Source organism: Chlorocebus sabaeus, chromosome 15 (assembly GCF_047675955.1).
Source record: "Chlorocebus sabaeus isolate Y175 chromosome 15, mChlSab1.0.hap1, whole genome shotgun sequence".
NCBI classification, from domain to species: domain Eukaryota; kingdom Metazoa; phylum Chordata; class Mammalia; order Primates; family Cercopithecidae; genus Chlorocebus; species Chlorocebus sabaeus.
Genome location: NC_132918.1, coordinates 87,509,656 through 87,533,270, shown reverse-complemented (window position 1 = coordinate 87,533,270; position 23,615 = coordinate 87,509,656). Strand labels below are relative to the sequence as shown.

Genomic DNA, 23,615 nt, shown 5'->3' with positions numbered 1-23,615 from the left:
CTGAGGCGGGCAGATCACCTGAGGTCAGGAGTTTGAGACCAGCCTGGCAAACATGGTGAAACCCCATCTCTACTAAAAATACAAAAAATTAGCCGGGCATGTCATGCACCTTTAATCTCAGCTACTCAGGAGGCTGAGGCAGGGGAATCACTTGAACCTGGGAGGCGGAGGTTGCAGTGAGCCAAGATCGCGCCATTGTACTCCAGCCTGGGGAACAAGAATGAAACTCCGTCTCAAAAAAAAAAAAAGGTGTAGGGGCGGTGAGGGGGATTAAAAGGCTTAAATCTAAGACCTTACATTATGAAACTAATAAAATAAAACTTTGAGAAAACACTCTGGGACATTATTCTTGGCAAAGATTTCTTGAGTAATACCCCACAAACACAGGCAACCAGAGCAAAAGTGGACAAATGGGATCACATCAAGTTAAAAACCTTCTGCAAAGTGAAGGATACAATCAACAAAGTGAAGAGACAACCCACAGAATGGGGAAAAATATTTGCAAACTATCCTTCTGACAAGGAATCAATAACCAGCATATATAAGAAGCTCAGACAACTCTATAGGGAAAAAATCTATTAATCTCACTAAAAAATACATGAAGATCTGAATAGACATTTCTCAAAAGAAGACATGCAAAGTGATATATAAAAATGTGCTCAACATCACTGATTATCAGACAAATGCAAATAAAAGCTAACAATATGTCACCTCACCTTAGTTAAAATGGTTTTTATCCAAAATACAGGAAATCATGAACACTGGCCAGCATGTGGAGAAAAGGGAACCCTTGTACACTCTTGGTGGGAATGTAAATTAGTACAACCACTATGGAAAATCGTTTGGAGGTTCTTCAAAAAACTAAAAATAGGGCTACCATATGATCCCACAATCCCATTACTAGGTATATACCCAAAAGAAAAGAAATCAGTATATCAAAGAGATTTCTACACTCTCATGTTATGGTAACACTATTCCCAATAGCCAAGATTTTGAAGCAACTGAAATGTCCACCAACAGACAAATGGATAAAGAGAATGTAGTACATATAACCTATTCACCCATAAAAAAGGAATGAGATTCTGGCATTTACGACAACATGAATAGGACTGGAGGTCATTATGTTAAGTAAAATAAGCCGGGCACAGAAAGATGAACTTCATATGTTCTCACTGATTTGTGAGAGCTAAAAGTTAAAACAATTGAACTCATGGGGATAGACAGTAGAATGATGGTTACCAGAAGATGGGAAGGGTAGTGGCAGGGAGTGAGGATAGTTTATGGGTACAAAAATGTAGTTGGAAAGAATGAGTAAGATCTAGTATTTGATAGCAGAATGGGGAGACTAAAGTTAACAATAATTTATTATATATTTAAAGTTAACTAAAAGTATAATTGGATTACTTGTAACAAAAAGAAAGGATAAATGCCTGAGGTGATGAATACCCCATTTACCCTGATGTGATTATTATGCATTATATGCCTGTATCAAAATATCTTATGTACCCCATAAATACACCCAGTATGTACCCACAAAAACTAAAAGTTAACAAAATATCAAAAGCAAAAATCTTATTTTTTATATATTTTTTCAAATGTCTTAGAAAATTCTCCACAAATTTTACAATTTTTGTTGATGTCTCAAGATCATTATTATGAATTTTAACAATTGTATTGCCCTGTGAAATACACTTTCGGAGACTTGTTAACAACTTGTTAGGCTGTCTGGTGTTATTTGTCTTCACACATGATGGCACCATGTATTGTGACTTTGGAGGGCAGGATATTTGTTGGTTTGTTGTTTGCTTACTTTTTTGCCATAAAATAGTTATTTCTCACCATATGTTTTTAAATCTGTCTATTTCAACTTTTGCTTCGTGGTAAGAGGTTAGCAGTCCTTTTCTGCTAAGAGCCAGATAGTAAATATTTTAGGCTTTATGGACCTCACAATCACTCGACTCTGAGGTTGTAGCCTGAAACAGTCATAGACAACACAGAAACAAATGGTTATGGCTGTGTTCCAATGAAACTTTATTTTCAAAAACAGGCAGTTTGCTGGATTTGGTGTGTGGGTTGTAGTTCTAGACTGTTGAGTGTGGTGAAATAGCCTTGTAGAGTAGTATGTAAAAAGGTAAGTAGAATTTTTAAAAATATAAATACATATTGTGTTAGGACACAATGAAACCCTACAAGCTATGTAAAATTTATTGCTGCAATTTTATGACAGCATTTGTGGGTGGTTAGATGTCTTTCTTTTGTCCCTTCTTTGCATCTTCTTTCAGGTTTGTATCTATGTGGCAGATGTTTGGGGTTATTGAATAAATGAGCTCTAGAACACTTGCTTCATATGAATACGTGCGTGTGTATGTTTTTGTATCTCAGATATAGCTAAATTCATTGTACCAATTAAGACCTTGCTAAGATTGGTTTGAGCTCCATTCTATGAATTTTAGAGCTCAGTACTGCCCACCCCAACCACCACTAAGTTGTATGCAAATTTTCAGTGTGAGTTTATATTTTCGTGATCTCCTCTAGCTCTTAATTCTGCTTCTATCCAATTATTTCATTTTAGAGACTGTACAGCTATCCTTGTTCTCTAAAAAATCTCTTGGCCATTTCTATACCTCAGACTCCAGCCTCTTACCATGGTTTTGGTTTTCCTTAGTCCCTTCCAGATGGCTCCCAGGAGCTCCAAATTCTTCTCACATTGTTCTGTAGATGAATTCCATTTCCTTCAGTCTTACTCCCAAATTTCTCTGACTCCTCTGTGCATGTTTTGATCTACCAAGATGCTTTGCTGAAGAAAGAAGACCTGTTCTCCCTTAATTGAACTGTCTTCCCAAGAAGGGAGTTTTAATTTTGAGTAGAATTTTTTCCCTATGGATATATGGATGAAAGACTGGGTGAATGAATGACTAAAAAGATGTTATACGGTACTGTATATTAGGATAGCTACTTCATATGGAGGCTAGTACCAAATATGAAAAATTCCCTGCCATAGCCAAAACACACCTTATATACTATTTCTGCTTTTACCTATAGGGAGCATTTTATTCATTTCTTGTTTCATTTTATAGCATATCCTAATAATGATTTTATTACAAAAGGAGTCAGGAATATCACTTCATATGATAGTCTACTAATTGTAGAAATAAAATATAAGATCATAAATTGTGTAAGGTAAAAGACTTAAAATCAAAGTATCCACTGAAACTTACAATAGTAAGGTGGTATTTCTATTTGGAGGAATGTCCCCAGATCTCCAATATTAGAAAAATAGTTATCTTATTAATATTAAATAGTTCTAAAATAGATATTTTAAAATGATTTTATTCAAAATTAATATTATTTAGTCATATATGAATTATCAGCCACTCTTAATTGTCTACAAAGAGCACTGCAAAGAACTTCAAATAAAAAGATACATTTTTAATAGACTAAAGAACATGGTGGCTCATGCCTGTGATCCCAGCACTTTGGGAGGCCAAGGCGGGGAGATCTGTTGAGGTCAGGAGTTCAGTACCAGTCTGGCCAACATCACGAAACCCCATCATTTCCAAAAATACAAAAATTAGTCAGGTGTGGTGGCATGCACCTGTAGTCCCAGCTACTTGGGAGGCTGAGACATGAGAATCGCTTGAACCCAGGAGGCAGAGGTTGCAGTGAGGTAAGATTACACCACTATACTCCATCCTGGGTGACAGAGTAAGACTCCATCTAAAAAAACAAAAGTAAAAATAAAGAACTTACAATCTGGTTTTGCTTCTGGAAGTGATAGAAATATGATTAAATGATTAGAAAAAATCAGAAGTGTAATATATGAGTAAGTTAATTTTTTAAAAACTCACATTTCCTGAGCACTACAGTAACCTAAACCTGGCTTCTTTGAAGTTTACTCAGTGTGTTGAACTGTAACAGAAAGCTAGCAACTATACTGCTTATAGTTTTTTCTTAGAATCACTAGAAAATATTTGACCAGAAAAAATAAATTCTGAGTGAAATTAGTTTTTTAAAAAAACCAAACCTGATCCTTTTGTAGTTCATAAGCATGATGATTGGGTGTTCACGTGCATGTGTGAGATATGCCTTGTCAAGACATCAGCACATTACCCATCTTATATGAAAAAAAAAAAGTCGTCTTATAAAAATTCACAGTGATAAAATAGGAATAGATAGGACACTGAATGCTTTGGGTTTGTTTTGTCAACATTTATGTTTTCAAGCAGTCTTGCTTCATCCAATTTTTATATTCTTTTGAGGAAAAATACATTGCCAGGAATCACAGTATGTAATCAAATCAGACACAGAACTATTCCCTACGGACTTTCTAGCCTGTGAAGAAAGATATGCCTGCAGACAACAGAAGAAATTGGGGTGCTTCTGACTTCAGGCTTTATGGAAGAGTTGATGTTTGGACTGGCCCATGGTAAACTTTAATAAACTAGAAGAGATACAAAGGACATTTTTGGCTGAGGAAAGAAGATGAACAAAGGCTAAAAGTTCCAAAGTCTATGTCCAAGTAAAGCAAGTGCAGGCTTATATTTTACTGTCTTTGATTTCTAAATTCAAGAAGCTCTGAAAACCATTGTGTGTGTTGTTGTTTTTCCTTAAGGTACAGACTGACCTGAATTGACAGGAGGCCATTTATAGTCTTTATTTATCCCACTTATGAGAATATTTATAGATTTTACTGCAGAAATATCAATGTATTTCATTATAGGTGCAGCCCCAACATATATGGCTTTTGCTAGTATTTTATACATTAACTGTATTACTTTAAAAAAAATACCACCTTGTTCCTCCAAAAACTTGAATTACAAAACACACTCAGCCTCAGCTGTTTCTGGTAAGGGATTGTAGACTTGAAGTAATTATGGGGGAAGTGATATTGTATAAACTATGTCCAGAAAGCTAGGTGAAGATTGTGCCAGTTCTTGAACACACCAAGTTACAGATTGTGGTAATTTGACTTTAGGCTACAAGGAACCATATACTTCAAAATATACTTTTGAAGAAGAAGTGAAATATTCAACCATTTTTAATCAAAATTGGTTTGAGTCCCTGAGCACATGCTATTTTAAATTTTTTCTCCATGCAATTACAAAAACTCTGAGTAAGATGGTGTCAGATGAAATGCCTTTTGAAAGTAGATATTTACATCCACCATTTGTTTACTTGTGATGGTGTGTAGGAGAAACAAGGTTAGAGAAAACAATTTCAGATAATGTCTACAGCTTGCTAAGTGTCATGCCACATAAATATGGTCAGAGTTTGATGTCCCCAAATGACTGTGCATTAAAAATACAAGAATTGTTTCATAGAAGAAAAAATGAACAAGCAAAAACCATAAGAAATAGTAATTTATTTCATATTTGGTCATTTTCCGTGCTAAAAATACCTGAAGGCAAATTCCAGAAAATTTGTTTCTGATTTGGTTAAGAAAATTAATTGAGAAATTAAAAATGTTATTGTCATTGTTGTGTATACAGTGTGTGTGTCACTCATAGTGAGTCTTTAAACTCTGCCTTTAAAAACAAGCATCAGAAGTTTGGTATAAAATCAATGTTCACAAATAGTAGAACTGCTATACTCCAACAACGACCAAGCTGAGAATCAAATCAATAACTCAATTGCTTTTAAAACAGCTACAAAAAATAAAATTAAAAAATACTTAGTAATATACTTAAGGAGGTGAAAGATCTCTACAAGGAAACTACAAAACAATGCTGAAAGAAATCATAGATGACACAAAGAAATGGAAAGACAGCCCATGCTCATAAATGGAAGGAATCAGTATAGTGAAAATGACCATACTGTCCAAAGCAATGTACAGATTCAGTGCAATCCCCATCAAAATGTCATTAGTGTTCTTCACAGAGCTAGAAAAAAAAATCCTAAAATTCATATGGAACCAAAAAAGAGCCCACACACCAAAGAAATACTAAGCAAAAAGAACAAATCTGGAGGCATCACCTTACCCAACTTCAAATTATACTACAAGACTATAGTTATCAAAACAATATGGTACTGGTATAAAAATAGGCATGTGGACCAATGGAACAGAATAGTGAACCCAGAAATAGACCAAATACTGACAACTAATTGATCTTCAAGAAAGCATACAAAAACATAAATTGGGGAAAGGACACCCTATTCAATAAATGTTGAAATGTACCAATACATGGGCTGGAAGCACATGTGGGCTTATATAATAAAACTTGGAATTGGTATATTTTTCAAGAAGAGTATTTGGTATCTGCCTTAGCAAAATTGCTTAACCTACTTCCTAGAAGTGGAATTCCAATCATTGAAAGTCTTTGCAAAGAAAATCAGAAAGTTCCATGTAATTCCCAGCTTATGGTTTTCCAGAAAAATTCTGCATTTGACTTCAGAAGAACAGAGAATAATAATAATTTTTATAAACATTATACAGCTCTCACTAGAGCCCAACGATGAAGAACATGTATTAGGTCATAGAAGTATTTTTTGATGCTGTAATCTCAACAATCATATTCTGACTATTTGATGTTCTTAGTGATTTTTATCACTTTATAAGTGATTTTTAAAAAATCACTTATAAGGATAAGATGCTGATTTTTTAAAACAATATTTATTTGATTTAAAAAGTATTCAATAATACTTTTGGAAAATATGACAATATAGAAATGCAGTAATAAGAATTGATATTGATATCTATTTACTTTTTTTGAGGTCCTATTGTCATTGTACCTTACATTTTACATACATTATCTCAGTTAAGCTTTACCCTGTTATATAATATTATTCACATTTTATATAAATAGAAACTGATGACTAGAGAGGTTAAGTGAGTGGCACAAAGTTATATGGCAGTAAGTGGTAGAGCAGAAGTCAAGCCCAGGAAATTCAATTCCAGAATGCATGCTCTGAGCAGCTATTCTCCCAGCTTCCCCACAATTGACAACCACCACCAAAATGGTCACTGAGAAATAACTACAGTTATATTTTTTGTGTATATGCTTTCAATATTTTCCCCATATATATATATATATTTATTTCAATATATAAATGAAATAATAAGGCAGACTGTTTTCTCACCTTCAATGTTGGCTTTTTGCTCATCAAACTTATGAAAACTAAAAGAATGGCAAAGGAATGATTTTAGTATATGCTAATCCAGAATGTAGGTCTAATGCTGAGTGTCTAGGTAAGACCATGGACTAAAAGCAACAAACAAACAAAAAGCACTATCCAAACAAGCTGCCATCAGACTAACACCTCCTGAGCAAAAGCTCCTTATATTCCTCAGCTCGAGGTGTCAGTGACAGCATCAAGCATGTGGTAGAAAATTAAAGGAGGGGGTTGATTTTCCAAATTTTATCTTCACATACCTTCCTTTCAAAATATAACAACCCAAAATGTTGTTAATAACTTTAAGTTTTAAATTTCACCTTTAAGAAAAGTATTTTCATTTGCTTTTAAATAATTATAAATTTTAAAAATAGGGATGACCAATAGATGTTTCATAAAAGGTTCTGACCAGAAAAAAAGAAAAAAGAAAAAATATCCAAACCTCTTTTTCAGAATGTACTAGTCCTTTTAAAGATCATCTGTAAATGGGGAGTCTGCTAAGTGCTAACCTCTATGTTAAGCATTTCCTTTTCTTTCTTTTTTCCTTTTGCCACAACAAACCTCAAGGCAGATTATTAACCTTGTGTTGCAAATGGGGAAAATGAGATTAAAATTAAGAAATGTGTCCATGAACACACAGCTGGGACTTGAACTCAGCAATGTGTAGCTCTCAAGTCTTTCTTATGATGTCATCTAAGAGTCTGACAACCAAACTGATCATAGTATCTACAACGTGGAGTGGACAACTGAAATGAAAACAGGAAAGAAAAAAAAAATCACCGCTCTAATAACGTGTGTAGCTGTAAACTATCTTGCTGTCTAATATTTTTCTGATAGTTTTAAAACATTAAACTGCAGGGCCAGGTATGGTGTCTCACTCCTGTAATCCCAGTTCTTTGAGGCAGGTGGATCACCTGAGATCAGTTTGAGACCAGCCTGGCCAACATGGTGAAAACTGTCTCTACTAAAAATAAAAAAATTAGATGGGCATGGTGGCACATACCTGTAATCACAGCTACGCCGGAAGCTGAGGCAGGAGAATTGCTCAAACCCGGGAGGTGGAGGTTGCAGTGAGCTGAGATCACTCTTTTGCACTCCAGCTTGGGTGACAGAGCAAGACTCTATCTAAAAAGAAAAAAAAAAGGCCGGGTGCAGTGGCTCACGCCTGTAATCCCAGCACTTTGGGAGGCTGAGGCGGGTGGATCACTAGGTCAGGAGATGGAGACCATCCTGGCTAACACAGTGAAACCCTGTCTCTACTAAAATACAAAAAAATTAGCTGGGCGTGGTGGCGGGCGCCTGTAGTCCCGGCTACTCAGGAGGCTGAGGCAGGAGAATGGCGTGAATGTGGGATCATGCCACTGCACTCCAGCCTGGGCCACAGAGCAAGACTCCATCTAAAAAACATATATATATATATATATATATATGTATATTAAAATACAATTCAGATACCACAAAATTTACCCTTTTAATGTGTACATTTCAGTGGTTCTTAGTATATGTACAAGGCTATGCAACCATCACCACTCTCTAATTTCAGAACACTTTCATCACCCTGGGAAAAAACCCCATCCCCATTAGCATTCACTTCTTATAGAATTTTGATGAAGTAAAATCCTTCAAAAGTTTTCTACTAAAAATCCAATTTTCTTAGATTTTTCCTTCAAACAAAGACAATTCTTAAATATTTTATAGCTATAGAAGAGAAATTATTAAAATAATCTCAAATAACAAATGAGCGATATTGCTGTTGTTGAATAAATCTTCAAGGATGAAAGGATGAAAAGGATTATTACTGGTAGAGTTTCCCAAAAGTCATAAATGTCAATAAACTTCTCCACCATATCATTACCACAATTTATTAAGCACCTACGATCTGGCAGGCAACATATTAAGATGGTCTATCTCAATTAATTCTGACAACAATTCTAAGGAAGTATGAATACTCACTCTATTGTACACATGATAACCACTGAAAGATGGAGCAGTCATCTCACCCAGTAAGTGTAAGAGTTGAGAAGTAATCCTAGGTCCAGTTTGATTTCAAAGCTCATGCTCTAAACACTAAGCTCCACCAAGTGACAGAAAGTGGATCAAAAGAGAATGTAGATGTCAAAATTTAAAAAAAAAAAAAAAAAACAGGAGGGAGAGAGGAGGATGAACAGAAGTGGGTTAAGGGTACAAACATACAATCCAATAAGAGGAATAAATGTAATGGTTGGTAGCAGAATAGGATGACCATACTAGATAAAAATGTATTATCCTCAGGTGATGGACACTTTGGATACCTTCCCTTAATTGCTACGCATTAGATATGTATAACATTTCTCATTCACCTCACTGATATGGTTTGGCTGTGTCCCCACCCAAATCTCATCTTGAATTCCCACATGTTGTGGGAGAAACCCCATGGGAGGTAGTTGAATTATGGGGGTGGGTTTTCCTGTGCTGTTCTGTTTCCCGTGCTGAATAAATCTCATAAGATCTGATGATGATATAAGTGGGAGTTTCCCTGCACAAGCTCTCTTCCCTTGTCTGCCACCATGTGAGATGTGCCTTTCACCTTCTGCCTTGATTGTGATGTCTCCCCAGCCAGGTGGAACTGTAAGTCCATTAAACCTCTTTCTTTTGTAAATTGCCTAGTCTCCAGTATGTCTTTATCAGCAGCATAAAAATGGACTAATACAGTAAATTGATACCAGTAGAGTGGGGTGCTGCTGAAAAGATACCTAAAAATGTGGAAGTAACTTTGGAACTGGGTAACAGGCAGAGGTTGAAACAGTTTGGAGGGCTCAAAAGAAGACAGGAAAATGTGGGACAGTTTGGAACTCCCTAGAGACTTGTCAAATGGCTTTGATCAAAATGCTGGTCATGATATGGACAATGAAATCCAGGCTGAGGTGGTCCCAGATGGAGATGGGGAACTTGTGAGGAACTGGAGCAAAGGTGACTCTTGTTATGTGTTAGCAAAGAGACTGGTGGCATTTTGCCTCTGCCCTAGAGGTTTGTGGAACTTTGAACTTTAGAGAGATGATTTAGGGTATCTGGCAGAAGAAATTTCTAAGCAGCAAAGCATTCAAGATGTGACTTGGGTGCCGTCAAAGGCATTCAGTTTTATAACTGAAAGAGAGCATAAAAGTTGGGAAAGTTTGCAGCCTGACAATGCGATAGAAAAGAAAATCCCATTTTCTGAGGAGAAATTCCAGCCAACTACATACATTTGCATGAGTAATGAGTAGCTGAATACTGTTCCCCAAGACAATGGAAAAAATGTCTCCAGGGAATATCAGAGGTCTTCATGGCACCCCTTCCCATGTCAGGCCTAGAGGACTAGGAGGAAAACATGGTTTTGTGAGGCCCATGGGGCCCGGGGTCCCCATGCGATATGCAGCCTAGGAACTTGGTGTCCTGTGTCTCAGCTGCTCCAGCTGAGTCTGAAAGGGCCAATGTACAGCTTTGGCCATGACTTCAGAGTGTGCAAGACTCAAGCCTTGGTAGCTTCAATGTGGTGTTGAGCCTGCCAGTGCAAAGAAGTCAAGATTTGGGGTTTGGGAAACACCACCTAGATTTCAAAGGATGTAAGGAAATGCCTAGATGTCCAGGCAGACTTTTGCTGCAGGGGTAGGCCTCTCAGAGAACCTCTGCTAGGGCAGTGCGGAAGGGAAATGTGGGGTTGGAGCCCCCATACAGGGTCCCTACTGGGGCACTGTCTAGTGGAGCTGGGAGGACCACCATCCCCCAGACCCTAGAATGGTAGATCCACTGACAGGTTGCACCATGTACCTGGAAAAGCTGCAGACACACAACACCAGCCCATGAAAGCAACTGAGAGAGAGGCTGTACCCTGCAAAGCCACAGGTGCCGAGCTGCCCAAGAGCATGGGAACCCACCTCTTGCATCAGTGTGACCTAGACATGAGGCATGGAGTCAAAGGAGATCATTTTGGAGCTTTGAGATTTGACTACTCCACTGGATTTCGGACTTGCATGGGGCCTGTACCCCTTTGTTTGGGCCAATTTCTTCCACTGCCTGAACCCCCATTGTATCTTGGAAGTAACAAACTTGGTTTTATTTTACAGACTCATAGGCAGAAGGGACTTGTCTTGTCTCAGATAAGGCTTTGGACTGTGGACGTTTGAGTTAATGCTGAAATGAGTTAAAACTTTGGGGGACTATTGGGAAGGCTTGATTGGCTTTGAAATGTGAGGATATGAGATTTGGGAGGGGCCAGGGGTGGAATGGTATGGTTTGCCTGTGTCCCCACCCAAATCTCATCTTGAATTCCCACATGTTGTGGGAGGGACCCAGTGGGAGGTAGTTGAATAATGGGAGGTAGTTGAATAATTCCTGTGCTATTCTCATATAATTAATATATGAGAATCACCAGATCTGATGATTATATAATGGGAGTTTCCCTGCATAAGCTCTCTACTCTTGTCTGCTGCCATGTGAGACATGCCTTTCACCTTCCACCATGATTGTGAGGCCTCCCCAGCCATGTGGAACTATAAGTCCATTAAACCTCTTTCTTTTTTAAATTGCTCAGTCTCTGATATGTCTTTATCAGCAGCATGAAAATGGACTAATACACCCATAAATATGTACAAATAAAAAAAATGAAAATAACAGTTCAGTCTAAACGGATTATTTACATAAGCCCAGGATGCTGCAGATGGTTATCTAGTGCTGGCTTCTAGAAGGATTATTGCGGTGATTTTCATATCTACATATTGAATGCTTACAATGCACACTTGCATAAGACCATAGAAAACAGATCATTCTGATCCTTCCATTTTTCATTATTTGTTAATTAACCTATAACACTACAAATGGAAACAATGGCAAAACTGGAAGTATACAACCTTTCAGACTAATACCATGAACCCCTTCTCCCAGGTCTTTTTCTGTTGGTCTTTCAGGATCTTTATCCTAAACCAGTCATCGTCTTAGTTTATTTCTGTTGTTATAACAGAATACCACAGACTGTGTAATTTACAAAGAAGAATACATTTAATTTTCACAGTCCTGGAAGCAGGGAAGGCTGCTAGCATCTGGTGAGGGCCTTTTTGCTGTGTCATATCATAGCAGAAGGCAAGTGTGTGCTAGCTCAGGTTTCTCTTCCTCTTGTAAAGCCACCAGTCCCATTGTGAGGGTCCCACTCTGATGATGTTATCTAATCCTAATTACCTCCCAAAGGCCCCACCTCCAAATTTTATCACTATATGTTTGGGGATTGAGTTTTGAACACATGAAATGTTGAGGACACATTCAAGTCATAGCACCAATTTAAGGGCTCCAAAGGCTCCTTTTCTCCTGGTTTGCATTTCTTTTGGATTTTTTCAAGACCTCCTTTATTTTTACCATACTTGAAACCATGTGGTAGGTGTGTCATTGATTTTTAGGAAAGACAGAAGGCATGACGCATGCTGCTTTTGTTGTAACTGAAATGTAAGGTTATAATAAATTTGATTAAGGCTTTATCTTCAGTCGAACCATATGGTTAACTGTAAAGAAACAGAATCATATAACAATTCTGCAACTCTGGGTAAAGTTTTCAGTTTAATTCAGCAGATATTTATTGACCATTTCCCATGTTTTGAGTAGCATCTGTATATGGGGAAAGGCAGAAATAGTAATATTTCATGATGAATGACTTTTATGACTTGCCATGAAAGGGAACAAAAGTGACGTGTGTGTGTGTGTCTGTGTGTCTGTGTGTATAAGCTTGAGATGAGGAACTGTATATAAACATGTGCCTAACTGTGACACAAGCTATGATGTGATAAGTGCCTCAGTGTTTCCTGATTCCTCTGTGGCTAAATCAACACTTCTACCACCTCTTTAGACACTGTAAAATCATGTACTTCTTTTGTGCAGCTGTTACAGTTGTAATAATATATTAGTTTGCATGACTATTTGGCTAAATTTTCAATAAGTACTTTGGCTTTTTGGAAATCAGAGATTATTGTGTGAAAGTTCTATGCTAAGAAATATGTGCAGTTAAGCTCCAAAGAATGGCACCTAATCCAGCCAGGAAAGGTTTGTTGACAGAGGTGATAATGAATCCAAGTTTTGAAGGGTGGGTATGAACTCACTAGAAGAAGAAAGAAAGCAGGATAGTCTAAGCAAGTGAAATATCATGTGCAAAAACATGTAGACACAAACACGAAACAGTGCAACTCAGGCAACGCATGGTGGCTCACGCCTGTAATTCCAGCACTTTGGGAGGCTGTGGCAGGCATATCACAAAGTCAAGAGATCAAGACCATCCTGGCCAACATGGTGAAACCCATCTCTACTAAAAATACAAAAATTAACTGGGCATGGTGGTGCACACCTCTAGTCCCAGCTACTCAGGAGGCTGAGGCAGGAGCATCATTTGGACCTGGGAGGCGGAGGTTGCAGTGAGCCAAGACGGTGCCACTGAACTCCAACCTGACGACAGAGCGAGTCTCTGACTCAAAAAAAAAAAAAAAAAAAAAAAAAGAAGAGAAAAAAACAATGAGACTCAAGGACATGGACTGAGTTAAGTTCATGTACAGAGATAAAAGAAGACAAGCAAATCATCGTAGGTTTTATGTACCAAACTTAAATTGTCGACTTAATCTTCAATACTATGAAAAGTTTCTGAAGAGCCACATTCTTTAGGGACTTGAGTTTTGAGGTGATTATTTTGGCAGTATGGAGGCCAAATTTAAGGCAGTTGGGATATTTTTGTAAATATGTTGTAGTAATTAGGCAAGACGTGATCAGGGCCTGAAGGAATAAAGTGATGGATGTTAGAGAAGTTAAACAAATAGTATCTATAATACTCTGATCAGAGATAAGTTAGCAAGCACAGTTTAGGATGGCTCACAAGACTTTGAATTTGGAAACTGGATAATTAGATGTAGTTGTTCATTAAAATATGGAGTTCAAGAAGTTTAGAGGGAAAGAAATGTGTCCAGTTGTAGTTATGGTTTTTTTTTTTTTTTTTTTTTAAATACCTGTGGATCCTTTAGTAGAGATTTCCAGGGAAACTTGGAAATGGATGATTAAACCTATGTAGGTATCTTGTCAGCAGACACAGATCCAGGAGTTATCAACAGTGCAAGAATTTTAATGTGTAAGAAGATGTCCAGTAACAGTAAAAATGGAGAAGAGACTGAAGCTTGGCAAATAGTAACACTTAGAGGATGGCAGAAAGAGAACTATGATGTTAATAGAGAAGTAGAAGGAAGACCAAGAGAAAAATGGTGTTTCTGAAGATGAGGAAGAGTTTCTTGAAACAGAATGATCAATAATTTTAACACATATAATTATTGCATATTTGTAGCATTAGGACAAAATGTGCCCATTGTATCTGGAATAGCATTGATTATGGTGATTTTATAAAAAGAACTTTGGTGATTGTGCAAGCAAGTGGCAGCACTCAGTGGGTTTAAGAAAGAAAAATACTGAAGTGAAGGTAGTACATATTGCCTCTTCTTTAAGATGTTTGTATGTTTGTGGAAGGGAAGAAAGAGGATAGAAAAATAATGCACAAAGGAGATTTCAAAATTCCACATGTGGCTCTTGCCTGGTATGTGAGAGTGGCAACTTTGGGCTTAACCTGTGTTATGCGCAGGCACAAAGATATATACATATGTATACTTGTGAATATATTTGTGTGCATAACCATCACCTTAAAGGGGCTAAAATATTCATTCTCCAAATTACTGCATGTCCAACAAACCTTCAATATGGATCTTAATGAACTTCTCCAGTTAACCCTTTTTCTCCTCCTTTTCCTACTCTAACCATTGCCCCACAACCACTTGTATTAGGACAGTTAAAAGCTTGCCATCAGGAAAGTTAGCCAAAGTCATAAGGTTAGACTCTTTCCTATGCCCTTTTCTGAAAGTTAACACTAATAGAAACCTCATAGTTTACCGTAAAGGCAATGCTTATTTTTACTGATCAGATCTTTAAATGAATGATTACCTTCTGCTTCTAGAAAGCAGACAATTTACAGAGAAAATTCAATTTCCAGGGAAAAGAAAAATGTCCTGAAATCATTTCTATGCATATTATCAAGTAAGTTTGATTCTGATGCTATCAAAATCAAGGGCAGCATCATAGCGTCTTTTAAAGAATATTGCACTAGGAAGGGGGCAGGGGTTCTGAGCCACTTAGTTGCAGCCCTGCTGCTGGGGGCCAGGTGACTTTTGAAGAAGTCAATGTTCCTTTTTTTTTTTTCTGTTAAAGGATGGAGTTAGAAAATAAACGTCTACCATGGGTTGACTTACGTTAAAATTTTATTCCCTAAAACCCCAAATGAAGTCATTCCACAAATACATTTCCTTCTCCTATCTGCAATTTGGAAGAACCTCTTCTTTACAAATGTCATGATACTACTCTGTGGTTTTACATGGTTTGCATCCCTCCTAGGCAATCAGAATTGCTCTTCTCATCTGTGCTATTGCTACAGGCTTCACATTTCTCTGTGCATTGTTTGTATAGCTATATATTCTTTCCATCTCTATGAGATAGTGAGTCCACTGAGGGCAGGGTTATATTTAAACAAAATATGCACTTGCTAAATGTGCGGTGAATAGAAATGAGTATTTTTAAATTCATTTAACAGGTGGACTTAATAGTATTTTATAAAATTTGATGACAGTTTTGTTCGGAGAGCTTGGATAATATGAAAGCTAAAAGAGGTTGAGTGAATCTTTATTATCAGACTTGGGTCGGGCTCTTTATTACTGTTTTGGTGTCTTTAATACTCAAGATTGTTGAAATTCCAGAAGGGCATGTGGGAATCAAACACGGTTTCTATCAATCACATGGAAGTAACTATTTTTCCCAATGTCACCTAAATGTAAGACTTCCCATTTAAAAACGAATATATAACTTAAAAATAAAATAAGAGTAGCAGCTCAGATTTATGGCAGTTTGGAAATTTCTTATCATTTACTCATGCATCCCTTCGTCTATCGAAACTTGAACTCCTTTTGGTACCAACATTCTCCTGTTAGGTGCTGAGGTTTTGATTCTCTCACTTAGGTCTTCTGATTCTCAGGCATCAAGACCATATCCCGTTGCAACTTAGAAATAACATTTCTAGTCCCTGTGTGTCTCCTTCACATTCCGGATTTTTGTATTTTAATTAAGCTTAGTAATAAATACGTTTTAAAAATCAAAGCAAAATTCCTATAATTGATTTTTGTTGTTATACGTTATTTATTTTGAAGAAATAATATGCATATGGTGCACTTTTAAATTATAAAATGGAATGCAGTCAAAAGTCAGTCTCCCTGTCTCTGTTCTGTTCTGCTACCTAATCTTTCTCCCTGAGACTACAACTGATGCCAATTTCTTATGTACCTTTTCAGAAAGAGTCCATGAGTTTATAAACATGAATGTATGCACATTCTTCTTTTCTAGATTACACAAATTGTGGCAAGTTATATATATATATATACACACACACACACATATATTCTTTTATATGGTTATTAAATTCAGTAACAAATTTCACAAATCTATTCATATCAATACATATAGTGTGGCTACATTAAAAAAAAATTTTAGCACATTACTTTATGGGAATATACCAAAATGTAAGTTAGTTCCCTACTGATAGATTAGTATCACTAGTATCAAATAGTGTTATCAACAATGCTGTACTGACTACTTTGTGCAGTTGTCACTATTGTATGCTTATACAACCATATCTAAAATATCTACATAAGAAATTGTCGAAGGGGAAATTGGCTTTTTAAAGTTTGAAGGGTAGAGACAAATAGCTATCCATAAAGGCATTAATGCTTACTTTTACCAAGAATGTATTTCCTTTATATTTACCATTTCCTTTATATTTTCTCTAGTACACTAAGTTACCAAACATTTTTACCCTTGAAATCTTATATGGTATTAATATTTTATTTTGGATATATTTAGTATTTCTCTCATGTGTGAATCTTATGACTTTTCAAATGTTTAAAAATAAGTTATATCTTCTATCTAATTCATAGACTTACTCTAAATTCTTTCTGGGCAATGGTTTTTAAACGTAACATAGAATTACAAGTATTTTTCCCAATTGGAAAATCACAAAAAGTCCCCATTTTTTCATTTCACCAATATTTAAATAAATTATTTCTTACATATTCTGGGTACCAACATATACAAACATAAAAGATATGAACATGAACACCAAAATTTGGAGGCGAAAAGCCTCATAGTCTCCTGGGAGGGAAAATATGTATGTGCAAGCTGAATAAAATAAATCCTATAATAGAGGAACTACAGTGTGCTCTGGGAACTACGAGGAAGCTGTGACTGCTTTGGGGGAGGAGATAGGAGGGAAAGTTTACCAGAGAGATGGCTGTGGTTTCTATGGTAGGTCTCAAGAAATGTGTGTAATTTATAGGGTCAGAGAAGTGTTCAGGTGATAGGAGAAAAGGGTGGAAACATCCATTTCGTATTGTGCACCTCTTTTAGTAATGAGTTTTGACTAATGAGCGATTTCTTTTTTTCCTTGACATTCATAAGTATTTATTATCTTGAACTGATTGGTCTCATATTTTGCATATTTTTCAAAATAATTTTTTGACCTCATATTTTACTACGATGATTTAAAAACATTTTCCTTCCATTTGAATTAGATAATTCATCTTTCAAGTTTTCTTATGGCCAACGAGCTCTGTGTTTATTCGAGACAACTTGTTAAAGTGCTATTAGAAGAGATGGAAAATGTCCAACTGCAGCAGCAAATCCGGGAGGTATCTATTCGAAGAGAAGAAAAAAGTTCTCAAACAAATGACAAAATGTTCAAACTCAATCGTAATTAGACATATGCAAATTAGAACATTACAATCAAACTGACATAAATGAAAAAGTAGGACAATACATTGTGTTGGTAAGGCTGTGGGAAAATAGGGACTCATATAGTGCTGGCAAGAATCTAAATTCATACAAGCCTTCAGGAGTGAAATTCAGCAATACTTAGCATAAATATCTATACACATACTTTTCAACCCAGCATTTCCATTTCTAGGAAGCTACCCTGGAGGCACACAGAGTGTATTTCTCACAGGAGTATTGGTTAGCAGTGTTTTCTACAATATGAAAATGCTGCACATAAAGTTACTTATTGCAGCATTGTTTATAATAGCACAATACTGGAAACAATCAAAAGACCACGACATAGAAGTGTGTGTGTGCATTCGTACAAAAGAAGCACAGGCAAGATAAACTAATAAGTGGAAAAAAAGAGTGAACAGGAACTGGCCAGGAGGGATAATGAGGGAATAACAATTACCAAGCTATACTTTTTGGTAAAGCTTTGACTGTAAGTACTATAGTAATGTTTCACACACCCAAATAAAAAAAAAAATTTAAGTTAATGAAATTTAGTTAAATAATCAAAATCAATGTGTATGGAATATAAGTTTACAATTGAATAACCAAATCACACTGAGGAGGATGGGCAAGTAAAGAAACAACCTAAGTCACTTTTAAAAGAAAATGAAATTTTGATTGGATACTGTAAAGTTCAAGACAAAAATAAGTGTATCTAAATACTGCACTCTTATAAGTGTTTCTCATAGGAGTATCAGTTAGCAATTCTCTAACTACCTTAAGTGTAGTAGGATTTAATAAATAAGTGAATATATTATAAATAACGAAAGTCGGGTTTTTCACTGTCAGAAAGAAGTTACAAATAAGGAAAAGGCAAAAAATAAAATGAACCTGGTGGTATTGACTTAGGATCGAAGTATTAATGATATCTATCTCTATCTCTACATGATATATCTGTATCTATCTAAAAAGATAAACCGATAGAAACGTAGAAATAAATATGATGTAGGTGTATGCGTATATAGATTTCCTAACTCTCTCTGCTGACAGCAGTAACACCGCAATAAAAATGAGCACCCTTAGCACTCAGATCTTGGTTGCTATATATTGTTCTCCAAAGAAAGAACTCAGACTCATTGGGCAATCAGTTGATTCCAGGACTAGGGTAGAGGGGACAAAATAAACTTGAAACATTACGTGATGCCAAAAAATTAAGGAACTGCTTAAAAAAATGGAGGTATGTCAAAAGGACACAATAATAAATCAGAAGGATCTCCCAATGGCTAAAGCCAGAACAATTTTAGCCACAAAATAAATAATGATAGTATTGGATTATAATCCTTAGAATAAATATCCTTGAGGCTATACCGATGTAAGTAAATAACTGAATGCATAAATAAATGCAGGAGAAGTAACAGCTGTTACAGAAGAATTCCTATTACTTTAGACAGAATAAAGGAAATACAAAAGTCACTGTTGGGCAAACGGCACAGTAATAATGTGCTTGCTTGTTGCAAGCAAGATCTGTCAGTGGATGCTAAAATCAGTGGATAAAAATTAGAGGAAAAACAGGACATTAGCACAGCATCAAAGTTTTTCCTCAATATATTTATCAATTGCAATTATAAATGAAAAAAATGTAACTTTACAGTATGGAAATCTAGTAGACATAACCTGAACCAGGCAATCAAGGTTAATATCACTAACTAACATCATGTACTCTCCCCGCTGCCATAATGATATACTAAGAAGGATACAACATCTCTTCTATGGCATTCTTGCCAAATGAATAACCTTAGACTAATCATTAGAAAAAATTGGACAAACCCAAACTGACATTCTGCAAAATATTTGACCAATACTTATTAGAAGTCCCAAGGTACTGAAAGACAGGGAGACCGAGGGACCATCACAGATTGAAGGAGATTCAAGTGACATGACAATCAAATGCAATATAGGTCCTAGTTGTATCTGGTACAGAAAAAGGACATGAGGGTGGGGGAGAACTGGTGAAAGCTGAATAAAGTTTGTAGTTTAGTTAATCACAAGGTACTAGTGTAAATGTTCCGGGTTTGTACACTGGTTATAAAAGTCATGGGAGGTGATTGGATCATGAGGAGGATGCCCCCATGCTGTTCTCATGATACTGAGGGAATTCTCACAAGATCTGATGGTTTTATAAGGGGCTTTTCCCTGCTTCAATTTTGCATTTCTCTCTCCTGTCACCATATGAAGAAGGACATGTTTGCTTCTACTTCTGCCTTGACTGTAAGTTTCCTGAGGCAGGCTCCTCAGCCATGCAGAACTGTGAGTCAATTAAACCACTTTCCTTTATAAAAAAAAAAAAAAAATAGGGAAATTGGGTAAATGGTAGGTATGGACGCTCAGTCTTATTTTACAACATTTGCATAAGTGGAAACTTATTTAAAGATAAAAAAGTTTGGAAAATAATAGAAGGAGATAATGAAGATGAAGAAGAGGAAGAGAAGGAGAAGGAGGAAGAAGAGGAACAGGAGTGGTAGGGAGAGGAAGGAAAACGAAATAAAAAAGAACAGAAGGAAGAAGAGAAATTTTAAAATAACATGTTTGCTTTTTAAAAAACAGTATGAAGATTGTATTTGAAAGTATTGCTAACATGAGAGGTACAGGCATGGTTCTGTGCCCTTTCACAGTCAATGGGCTATATGCATAACATGGAACAAAAATACCATGTTAGATATCATACTGATTTTCATCTTTTAGATTATATGTTGGTTTCTTTGTGAAAATAAATTTAATATCAGTTCAACAGATATTTTGCCATTGATATACTCATTAAAAGTTTTGCAACCTAGCACGACTCTTGATATGTTATTACCAATTCAACATTTGCTTCCAAACAGATAAATACAGATTAATGGCACAGCTGATGCCAAGAGTGAACAGATGCCTATGTTTAGTGTTAATAGAAAATATCTTAGATAAGTCACAATTTAAATATCTCAGAACTCCCTTACACAATTATTAATTTCCACAAACTCTTAGTAATTATTTTTAAAAAGAAAAAATTGGGGTACTAGGAATTCAAACACGTTCATCCATCATTATATACCAGAATTCCTAATCCTTCTCAAAAAGTGCTAACTTATTGTATTTTGAAGCCACACTGGTGAGTCACTTGCTAGAATTTGTCCAAGATGTCTAAGTCAATTAGAGAACAGAAAGAATGGCTAACTTTAAAAATCTCAATTAGAGACAGATAACATAATTTAAAATTTGGGTATTAAAACAATAATATATCTTGAATATAAAATTAAAAATATTATTGCCAGTACAATTTTGATTTTGGTTTATGGGATAATAAACAGAAAAGAGAAAAGATGAATGTTCTTGTTCAAACTAAAACACATCACTTTTTTACCCTTCATGTGCTCCTGGCTATTTTGTTTTGTTTTGTTTTGTCTTGTTTTGGGATGTTATGATACATGTAAAAACGAATTCTGATATATTGCTCAAGATACTTCAGAAAGACGGCACTCTATGTGCCTAATTGTGGAAGCGGGTGACAATTACATGAGGAGATGCTTTACAAAGCATGCACATTGAAATCCTGATAAGTGTAAGAACCTTTTTTAAAAAATAAAAAACTGTCTAAGTAATACAATTCCAGTGATCAAGTTTTTTATACTTACTTACAAAGTAGAAACTTACTTTGATATATATTATACTTACAAAGTATGAACTTACTATTATCAAATGTCCATACTATACAGTAAGAAAATATTTTGCATTAAAATGTTACATGCCCTCTGAACTCATCTGAGAGCTCAATAACAACAAAAAAATCTATAAATGTAATACTTCAGTTTGTTTTTATATGTACTGTGATGGACTGTTTCCTCTCTGGTCATAAGAATCACTGTGATGGCCACTTAAACAATACAGTACACCATTTGAATATTAATTGTACTGAGTTGGCTTTCCCACTCTGCATCTTAAACGTTTACAATCCTGTTGTGGAGTCAGAAGAGTCACACATAATTGCTCCCTATAATCAAATAATAGAACCACTGTATTAGACCTTAATAGTTTAACACCTAGAACGCAGGGAGGTTGGTAAAACACCTTATCTTGCAAAGATAATTAAAATCTTCAAAGCACTTTCACATGTTTTACCTAATTGAACTCTTGCCACAACCTTGCCAGGAGGCAGAGAGGGTTATGATAAATATAAAAACTGATGGTCAGGAGGTTATATGTGTTTTAAAATCACACATGGACCTGTTCACTCTGCTCACGTTCCGTCGAGGGAACCACGGCATTGTCCTGTTCATTTGCTATTTTTCCAGGAATAGCACTTTCCTCAAAGTAAGGAAATAGCTCTAGGCATTGGGTTCCAGAATAGGAGAGCTCTACTGGAAAACTGGGTTCCGCTGCAGCACAAAGGACTATTTTTAGATGTTTTCCTTTTGCTAATTGTCTCTCCCTCTGTGGGGAATTTCTATGGGTAGAATCCCAGATGGGCCAAGTTTCTCACTAATTCTCAGAGACAGGAAAGATGAAGCCATGGCTCAGGTTGCCCTGGGGCTGCATAACTTCTTCGGTGATGTCAGTGCAGTGGTCTTTAGCAAGATCTTCAAGGACCTTGGAGCTTAAAGAGCTTGTGATACCACTGAACAACAGGACTAAGAGGCGACTAGAAAGAAAGGCCTAGGCATATCTTTTTGAATCGTGGAATCACCCCAAATGACCTTTCCTGGAGCTTGAGCTTTCAGAGGAGCTAAGAGGGTGTGAACCCAGTGGTGGCTGTAAGCTCAAGCGGCCCTCCAGATGTTCTGGTTTTTCTTCCATCACCTCTGAGAGGAAACAGGAAGAGACTTCTTCCAGGCAACTTCAAACCTCATTTCAAGTGTTAGGGAACATCAGTGGAACCGCGAATGTTTAGCCTATATAAGAGAAAGAGGAAAGGTGTGATGCAAACCATTTTTACTCCCTTGCAGGGAAGAGCTAACCAGTTAGTGCTAGGCAGCCCTGAGACAATGGGTGGAACAAAGGTGAAGTCAGTTGTTGGCTCAGCCTCAGGGAAAACCTAACAGTTTTCGTGCAATGAATTACCTAGGGAGCTGCTGAGTTCTCTGCCAGCTGGACTATTCCAGCAGAAATTCACTGGTATGAACGCTGGCATTCATTGGAAAGTGAAAATGATTCACAACTCTAGAGGTGGGGTCTAAATAATAAGAATTGCAAACACTATTTTAGCACTTACTTTATAACAAGTGTTTTCTTAACTCTCAGGAGGTGTATGAGACAGATGCTATCTTTTAAAGATGAGAACATTGAGGGACAGAGAGGTTAAGTAATTTGTTCAAGGTCACACACCTAGTAGGAATTTGAACTTAGGCTGCTTGTCTCTAGTGTCTGTGCTCTTAACCACTTGCTGTATTGCTAAGTGTCCCCTAAGGTCCCCTCTTGCCCTGAGATTCCACATAGGGTGACTTCCTGTCACTTCGACAGCATTCTTCCCATGCTTACTCACTGCATTTCCAAAAGGGCATTGTTGGAATCATGAAAAGAAAAAAAAAAAAAAAGAGTCAAGGGGGCTGCTGGGAAAAAAGAAAGTCGAGATCTTTAAACTGATGGAGAAGCTGTCTGGTCATCTTGGCGGGCTGGCAGAGGCAGAGCCTGCCAGAAGACTG

At 36.5% G+C, this 23,615-nt stretch overlaps 1 protein-coding gene and 1 pseudogene across 2 annotated transcripts in view; both read left to right on the top strand.

The window, feature by feature from the left end:
- Window positions 1-23,615, top strand: part of FGF12 (fibroblast growth factor 12) — a 585,431-nt gene that overhangs the window by 185,872 nt on the left and 375,944 nt on the right. The window lies entirely within an intron of this gene.
- Window positions 4,028-4,120, top strand: LOC119626089 (small nucleolar RNA U13; annotated as a pseudogene).